Source organism: Zingiber officinale, chromosome 2A, assembly GCF_018446385.1.
Source record: "Zingiber officinale cultivar Zhangliang chromosome 2A, Zo_v1.1, whole genome shotgun sequence".
Taxonomy (NCBI): Eukaryota; Viridiplantae; Streptophyta; class Magnoliopsida; order Zingiberales; family Zingiberaceae; genus Zingiber; species Zingiber officinale.
In genome coordinates, this window is record NC_055988.1 from 25,954,761 (window position 1) to 25,964,451 (window position 9,691).

The following is a 9,691-nucleotide window of genomic DNA, read 5'->3' on the forward strand; positions in this document are numbered from 1 at the left end:
CTTGGAGAGGATCTCCAGCAAGGTGTCCGTTTGGCTCGAGGCCTAGAACCCAAGGGAGGTAAGGCTAATGCCAAGGATGCAGAAGACACAGGAGGGATAACGGCCATCTCAGAAGAAGAAGCAGGAGGAGCTGAAATAATAGAAGAAGAAGGGATAAGTAGACCGGGTCTCATCATCCTAAGAGCAGGATTAGAGATTATATGGGTTGGAGTTATCGGTGCCTTACCTCTCTCGAGAGAAATAGGCGGCAGGACAAGAGGAGCTAGCATAAAAGTGCCAAAGAAATCACTAAAGGGAGAAGCCTCAGTAAGATTTGGCTTTTTAATCAAGGTAACAAAAGGCTCTTCTTCTTCCTCTTCCACGAGTGCGACCACCTCTGCCCGCCGTTCTTCTTCAGACAGTAAACCCAAGGTAGAAAAATTAGGACCTGATCGACGGTCGCGTAACCATTCTTCTCCAAGATTATTTACAAAAGACTTAGTCATGGCAGGATTCTTGTACATAAAGGCTGGAAGAAGAACATCAGCTGAAATACAGGGATTAAACATCGTTATAAAACAGATGTATTAATCAGTAAACATGGATTGAGATGTTTTTACGTACCAAATGATCCATCCAAAGGGGTGTCAATTTTGCCTATTCCGAAAGGAAACATTAAACCCTCCATAATTAGATGCGGCAAGCTGAATTTTGCTCCCCTCAGTTTAGGTAGAGCAGAAGCAACAGAGGGATCGTCAAGAAGATCATGGGTGCTAGGAAGTGGAGGTAAGTCATGTATCAATTGAATAGGAAACGGAGGGGGAGAAGGGAGACGCATATAGAAAAATTTATGATACCATTCCCCCTGAGGAGGAATGCGGTTGAACAAAATAGCCTTGGGACAAGATTGGAATTTAAAAATACCAACATCCACGCGATGAGGAATGAAGAAGTGATGAAAAAGACGTGGAGACAAGGGGAAATCTAACAGTTTAGATACCCCAATAAAACCCATAAGAATGGAAAAGGATTGAGGGACAAACTGGTTGAGTGGGATATTAAAATAACGGTTGACATTACAGAAAAAGGGTGAAGAGGAAAGAGAAAGCCCTGTAGGACTTGGTCTCGGAAGATAGATATACACCCTAAAGGAGGAAGATACGGACCTTTATAAGGAGCGGGACGGATTATATAAGAAGGAAAACCATAGGTTGCCTGTAAGTCCACTTCTTCTGTATCTATGAGGTCGGAAGAGCATGAGAGAAACCACGCAGGAGGAGAAGCCGCCATATGGAGAAACGATCAAAGAAAGAGGAATCAAGGAAGAAGATGAAAGATGGAGGAAAGCAGGAGAAAACTTCGTAAACCCTTGTCTCTCTTCTGGCCCTGTGCTAAAACCCCTAAACAGAAACAACAGAAGGAAAAAGGAGAGTAAAAGGTACTTAGAATACCAATCGTCATAAATGAGTAATAATATTAAAGAATAAAATCAAGAGAAAGAAGTAAAGTTAAGTAATCTACCTCGGAAAATGTGTGAAATTTCCCTAGAAGTAATTCTTAAGAAAACCTGACAAGGACGGAGAAAAATTAGTACGGTAATTATAAGTTTAGGGTATGGGTGTAATAAAATAGAAGTTGAGCACCAGATATTAGTTAATAGACGGGACTTGGTTAAAAGTTACCGGAAGAGGTCCGTAGATATGAAACGGACGTTTCTGATAAATCGGTCGAGACAAAGATCACCCAAATGTATCGACCAAAGGCTTATCATAATGAGTCAAATCATATACACTATAATAAAACCCCATGAGACTCGATTAATACGTGAAAAAGGCATATGAAGACATAGGGGTAAATCGGTCGAGTAAAATAAATCGACCGATATTATGGACATCATGATAGAACTGTGTCAAGTCGGGCGAGACATAACCGCGCAATAGAATATCGGGCGATATTTATCAATCTTGGGTATATATCGTCCGGTCATAAGGAAATGATCTAAGACATTACAACCTGTTGGGAAAGGTAGTATGATGACCAACCGAGCAACATTGGACACATTTATATAAAATAGATAATTATCATAAGAAAGAGTAAAATTAACAACAAAAAGAAAATAATCAGCGTTACGAAAGATCGTCATTACAGAGTTTCTGCACTCCTCTTCACGGGAGTTTGAATTTAAGTCAAAGTCAGCTTAGGATACAGATCAGGGGGTTTGTTCTCAATAAGTCTGCGACGGTTTAGGAAATTAGGAGGAGGGACACGAGCTAAGTAGCTCTCCTCTTGTAATTGACGAACCGCCTCTTTCGCTCCTGCAGTAAAGGCTGACAAGATGGACTTCACAATCGGCCTGTTGAATTCAGGAGACTCGATCATGGCAGTGGCCCGCTCCTTGTAGCGAACATCTTCGTCACCCTTGTAAACCACCAGAGCCATCTGAGAAGTCTTCAATTCAGCTTCTTTTGCAGAAATCTCGGTCTTGACTGAGTTAAGGGAGGTGTTCAAGGAAGTAATTTCATCTTCCTTCAGCTGCAGGGCTTTGAGTTTTTCAGTTAATTCTGCTTCATAATTATCCTTTAGTTCGCCAAGTTTGGAAGTCAATTCTTGGTTAAGGTCAGTAGCCGATTTAAATTTTGTCTGAAGACTTTCAATTTGTGCTTCGAGTTGTTTCTTGGCAGCAGCAGAAAATGTAGCAGAAGATAACTCAGCAACTTCTTGTTTTAGCTTATCATTTTCAGATCTCAACCTCTTATTCTCAGTGTAAAAGTTGTGTAGTAGTCGAGAAAAACCCATATTTTTTATCCATCGCTGGAAGTACAACAAAAAGCCATAAGATAATAGTTGAGAAATAGAAAATAGGCGTTAACAAACATACTTGATTCTCCTTATGAGAGAAGCGATCAATTGCCTCAGGAATAGAGAGCTCTTCAAAAAGGGGACGAACTTCATCCCAAGAGCTGGCAAAAGAACCCCCTAATAATATGGGGAGAACAGGAATGGCAGAGGAACCAGCCGAGAAGGAAGAAGTAGGAATAGAGGGGGGGAGCAAAGACTAAGTAAGAAGAAGGTGAGGAAGGTAAAGATCCGGAAGTTGGGATAGATAGGGGGAAAGTGAAAGATACATCGCCAGAAGCACTGGCATTAGTGAAAGGTGAGGCAGGAAAACTCAGGGAAGGATAGAGTTCCGCCAGCATCGGCTCATCAGAAGGAAGGTCAGTTGAAACAAAACCTTCTGAAACAAGCTCGTCAGCAGGAAGGATGAGCCTCCTTTTTGAAGGAGGAGCCCTGGTTAGTTTGCGCCCTGGACGCTTGCCCGTGGAAATTTCAACTATCGATTTACCAGAGCTACCAGGAGACGTGAGCTCAATGAGAGGAAGAGGGGCAGATGAGGAGACAGCAGCAGCCGCCGGAGAGGTAACAGTGGGTACAGGATTGGGAAGGATCTCTGCAGAAGGATCTCCAGGAGCTTCAAGAGCTTCAAGAGCGCCAGAAGAACTGGGTACTTCAGCTAAGGGAGCTGGTTCTTCAATTGAGGGTGGAAGAACAATAGCAACTAGAAGTTCGACTTCCTTGGCGCGAAGTATGTCCTCTTCCACACGTAGTTCTTCGTCAATCAAAGCATCATAGAAGCTATCCACTACATAAAGAAGAAAAATAGTTTAGTTAGTTAAAAATAAGAAGAAAGAAATAAGGTGTTACCTAAAGGAACTCGAGTATCAAGTCTGACAGGGCTTAAGCCAAACAAGTATAGGAGATCAATTCGTAGCCACTTAAGAATAGAAAGTCGATGATTTAACAATTTCTCACAATAGATAGGGAAAGAAGGATGAAGATGAAATTCCTTGACGTCGGGCAAGGGGGCAAGAAAGATTTCCAAGCATGAGACCAAGGAATAGGTCCTGGAAAGTTCAAGAAGAAAAAATGGGACTTCTAAGACTTGAGAGACGACGGCATATCCCCAAAAAGGACCATTTTAGTTCGCGACTGGAATAAGAAGACACCAGGTTCCGAGCATTTGGGATAAGAAAACATGAAGAAATTTTGAGGAGTAGGAGGAATATCTCGTAAGCGAAAAAGCATGTAAGTACCACATAGATAACGAAAAGCATTGGGGTCAAGTTGCTGTAGAGGAATATCAAAGTATTGGCTTATTTCAATCAAGAAAGGAGGAATGGGGAACCTTAAGCCCCCTATCAACTGGTCCCTGAAAAAGGTCACGCAATTATCAGGGGGACGATGAGGTCGATCATCCGATTTTGGGATTATGATGCTGTATTCTCGGGGAATTTCATACTGACGACGGATGGATAACCTAGCATTTTTATCAAAGGAGGAAGACATATGGACATACCAAGGAGCAATTACTTCCGCAGCCATGGACAAAAGTATAGGCTAGTGAAGCAACAGATTACTTACTGAAGACAAGCAAAGAGATCGTCGAGTAACGGTGAGCCCGGGATGTGGTTGAAGGCAGCAACAAGAAAAGAACTCTAGAGAAGAAAAAAGAAAGGACAAAGTTTAAAAGGAGACGAAGGGTTTAAGGTTTGAAAAGCACACAACTGTCGTCAGATCAAAACACTTGTATCTCAGCAGACGCTGAGGATCGCAATAGAAAGGCAAAAGACCTACGTGACGTAGCGGTCAGAAAAAATATGTGTCATACCATCATAAAAACATTCATATCGGATGTGATAGGTCGGATCACGCTGGGGTTGGTAGCGTCTCGGGGTACGCTTCTAACATTCTCTCACCCGAAGAAGAGCCAATCACTAGCTAAGAAGCTTCGAAAGAAGACGTGAATAACTAGGTATAATAAAATAAAAAGGACTGAACTTTTGACTAAACCCAGGCTAAAGACAAAAACATTTAAGGATGGAGATTTAGGGGAATAATCAATTTTAAATTAATATCCTTATAAAATACAAACTAGTATTTTATAGAGTAATTTTATATTAATTGATATAACTGTGATTATGCTAGACAAGTATAGTGTTGATTTTGATCAACGAGACAATATTGGCTGGTATAACATTAGTTATAATATGAAGATGTTCCAACAGTTAAGATAGCCTTAGCTATAATAAATGACATATAGGATACACGAAGGAGTAATGAATGCAACATCACATTTAATCTTGCAGGTTACAGAAGGATTCAATAGAACCACTTAATTCGATACAAAAGTTTGTTTCTACACTTAGAATCTGATCAAGTACACAACATTACATTTCCCCTGAGAACAGTAAACCTCAGATAGATAACAAAGATTACAAACATAAGCTCTTAGAACGCTCAGAAATTTTCAGTCCCACTGGATTCAAACTTACCATGGAGCAGAGATGGAAATAGCCCACTTCGTCCGAGCTTGCCAAGGCGCATAAGTGGCAATGTTCTGCCTGGGACGAAGAAAGCAACAAAAACAGAAAAGCTCAAGGGCAACGAGACAGGGAAACATCTATTCCTTCCATGATGGAAAGATAAATGTGAAAACCACTTCCCCTCTCAAGCCCTAGAGCTCGGCAAGTGAAGCAACCAATCTTAGCCCAAGGGTAACATGTGTTGTGTCCTTCACACAGCACCCGTGGGTCATTTGGCTGCCCCTCTATGAGTAGCAAAAATCTCTCTGAAGTTTCTTGAGTCCTTCAGAGCATCGGCATCTTTGGATGAAAAATATGAATGGTGAAGCTTCATCTCTTAAGACAATCCCTTGAACCTTAGAGGTAGCCGGAGCAAAAATCCCAATAAACTCATATCTAGATCTCACCTTGTCCGACAAAAGTCACCCCCAAAGAGGAAGATCCGAGACCATAACTTTAGCAATAAAAGATGGCAAGGAAGGAAAAGAACTGAGATGGGTGGTGGATGAAGAGAAGGTTGTAACCCTATTTAAAGGAGCAAAAGGCTCACAGGATCACTATACTTGGTTTAGAGAGACAGTTGTACACAAAATCTGTGAGGTCATTTCAATATCTGGAGCAGAGTCACGGGTAGGAAAAGACAAGACCATACTTATGTCTACTCAGTCGTCTACACCTCCTTCGACTAGACTTGAAGGGAAGGCTAGTGATATGGGTAAGGTTTCGAGGGGCCCCGATAAGGAAAAGAAGGGAGGTAATGAAACCAGGGAGATAGGCTAATATCGGTCGGGACATAGCTCAAAAAGAGGTGAGTCTATATCGACCGAAATATGCTTCCCAGGAGGAAGATCTATACACCTCAAAGGAGATAGACTAATATCGGTCGGGACATAGCTCAAAAAGAGGTGAGTCTATATCGACTGAAATATGTTTCCCAGGAGGAAAATCTATACACCTCAAAGGAGGTAGGCTAATATCGGCCGATACATAAGAGGTAAGTCTATATCGACCGAAATATGCTTCCCAGGGGAAGTTAGGTTTATATCGGCCGGGACATACCTCCCAAGGGGAGTTAGGTTTATATTGGCCGAAGCACACTTACCAAGAGTAAGATTCGCATTAGTTGACGTATACCCCAAAGGAGGTAGGCCAATATCGGCCGGGACATACCTCCCAGGGGAAGTTAGGTTTATATCGGCCGGGACATACCTCCCATGGGAAGTTAGGTTTATATCGGTCGGGACATACCTCCCAAGGGGAGTTAGGTTTATATTGGCCGAAGCACACTTACCAAGAGTAAGATTCGCATTAGTTGACGTATACCCCAAAGGAGGTAGGCCAATATCGGTCGGGACATACCTCCCAGGGGAAGTTAGGTTTATATCGGCTGGGACATACCTCCCAAGGGGAGTTAGGTTTATATTGGACGAAGCACACTTACCAAGAGTAAGATTCGCATTAGTTGACGTATACCCCAAAGGAGATAGGCCAATATCGACTGGGACATACCTACCAGGGGAAGTTAGGTTTATATCGGTCAGGACATACCTCTCAGGAGGAGTTAGGTTTATATTGGCCGAAGCACACTTACCAAGAGTAAGATTTGCATTAGTTGACGTATACCCCAAAGGAGGTAGGCCAATATCGGCCGGGGCATACCTCCCATGGGAAGTTAGGTTTATATCGGCCGGGGCATACCTCCCAAGGGGAGTTAGGTTTATATTGGCCGAAGAACACTTACCAAGAGTAAGATTCGCATTAGTTGACGTATACCCCAAAGAAGGTAGGCCAATATCGGCCGGGACATACCTCCCAAGGGAAGTTAGGTTTATATCGGCCGGGACATACCTCCCAAGGGGAGTTAGGTTTATATTGGCCGAAGCACACTTACCAAGAGTAAGATTCGCATTAGTTGACGTATACCCCAAAGGAGGTAGGCCAATATCGGCCAGGACATACCGCCCAGGGGGAGTTAGGTTTACATCGGCCGGGGCATACCTCTCAGGAGGAGTTAAGTTTACATCGGCCGGGACATACCTCTCAGGAGGAGTTAAGTTTACATCGGCCGGGACATACTTCCCAAGAGGAAGATTCGCCTTAATTGACATATACCCCAAAGGAGAAATAACAGAAATACTTTAAAGAAACTCGTAAATTAAGTTAGGGGTAAATATTTCAAGTAAGATAAATAATAGAGATCCACAATACATGACTCTATAACAGGCGATATATATTTTTGGCGGGAAATGTGTTTTTAATTATTTTGCAGGTGCTAAATGACAAAGAAGGTACATCTGGGGTATAAAAAAGATTCCTTAAAAATCATTTACCTTAAGTACACAACTGACGTCATCTCATAACAAACTTTAACAAACTGGGGTCCACTTGATGACTACGGAGGTTATATGAAGTGGTATAAAAAGGGGAATCCTCTCCGTTGGCAAGGTAAGTTCACATCATTGCGCGCATTCATAACCCTAATTTTCTAGTTACTGTTCATCTTCTTCATCCTTCTTCCACACTGAAAAAGATCACTGACTTGAGCGTCGGAGGGCCTAGCCAGGGATTCCCACCCCGGTCTTAGGTCACTGACAATAGTGTTGGTTGGTCTCTTGTGCGCAGGAAGTCTTAAGAGCATCGGATCTGGGTTTCTTTTCTTCAGATTTGGATTTCTTCTTCATCCTCGTGTCTTCGTACGAGGAAAATCTCCAGTGACTCTATTGTTTCCCGATCCGCTTTGGATTTCTCGGATCGGTATTCTGCGGACATCATTCTTCATCAGCACAGTAGGTTTCTTTCTTTCGGATCTCCGTCGTGTCCAACATCTCAGACAGGATCAACTACAAATAAGGAAAGATATCAAACCTTTCACTTAATCTTTTGTAGAAAGCTATAAAAGGAAAAAATTTAAATTTTAAACTCTCTTTTAAAACCATGCTTCCACATAAGAAAAGATTTTAAAATAAAAATCCTTTTAATTTGGTTAGAGCCGACCACACCATGCTTGGGCTCCAAGCATTGGCTGGCCACCTACTTGGCTCAACCTTTTGGTCTTGGTCGACCCTAGCTTGGGCTCCAAGTTAACTTGGTCGGCCACCTAAGGGTGGGTAGAAAGGTGGGTATAATTCTCTATATACAAGAGGCTACGATAGGAACCGAGAGGAGGAATTGGTTTTGGTCTCCCGATAAAATTAAGCTTCCCGTGTTCGCCCCGAACACCCAACTTAATTTCATCAATAATAATTCATACTACTAAAGAATTATTATTAAACTATCGCACCAATCTCAAATTATATTTTGGGCTTTTTCTTATTATAAGTGTGTCAATCTCCCTGTGTTTAAGATGTCGAATATCCACTAATTAAATGAGTTACTGACAACTCTCTTTAATTAATATCTTATTCCAAGAGTAGTACCACTCAACCTTATCGTCATGTCGGACTAAGTCCACCTGCAGGGTTTACATGACAATCCTTATGAGCTCCCCATGGGGACATTATCAACCTAGATTACTAGGACACAGTTTCCTTCTATAATCAACAACACACACTATAAATAATATCATTTTCCAACTTATCGGGCCTATTGATTTATCGAGTTAAATCTCACCCTTTGATAAATCAAAGAAATAAATACTAAGTACACGTGCTTGTTATTATATCGGGATTAAGAGCACACACTTCCATAATAACAAAGGTCTTGTTCTTTTATTAAGTCAGTATAAAAAGAACTTACCCTAAATAGTCCTGCTCAATACACTCAGAGTGTACTAGTGTAATTTATCAGTAAGATAAACTAATACCTAATTACACTACGACTATTCCAATGGTTTGTTCCTTTCCATCTCAATCGTGAGCTACTGTTTATAATTTATAAAGAACCGATAATATGATCTTCTGTGTGTGACACCATACACCATGTTATCTACAATATAAATTAATTGAACAACTACACTTAGCAAATAAATGTAGACATTTTTTGACCAATGTGTTTTTTTGTTTCCATAATGATATATTACATCCTTTGATGCTTGTTGGTATATTTGAAAAAAAAAACTTTAATTAATTTATATAGTTCTCCCTTAATATTCAACTTGATGATTAACCTTTCTTTTGGGCTAGGTTTAATTACCATATGAAATAAATAAATAAATAACAGACTTTCTTAATCGTTCTTCAATCACATGAAGCCTCTATAGGTGCAGTTTCCCCTGGGTCAAGATTGACCAAGTTGACTAAGCTTGAATTGACTCAAGTTTGAGTCTTGAAATTTGAGTTTTGATGTTTGACAATATATGGAGATTACATGTACAATTGTTCATATGGAGATTAATAGTCAAAGTTTGACCAGAA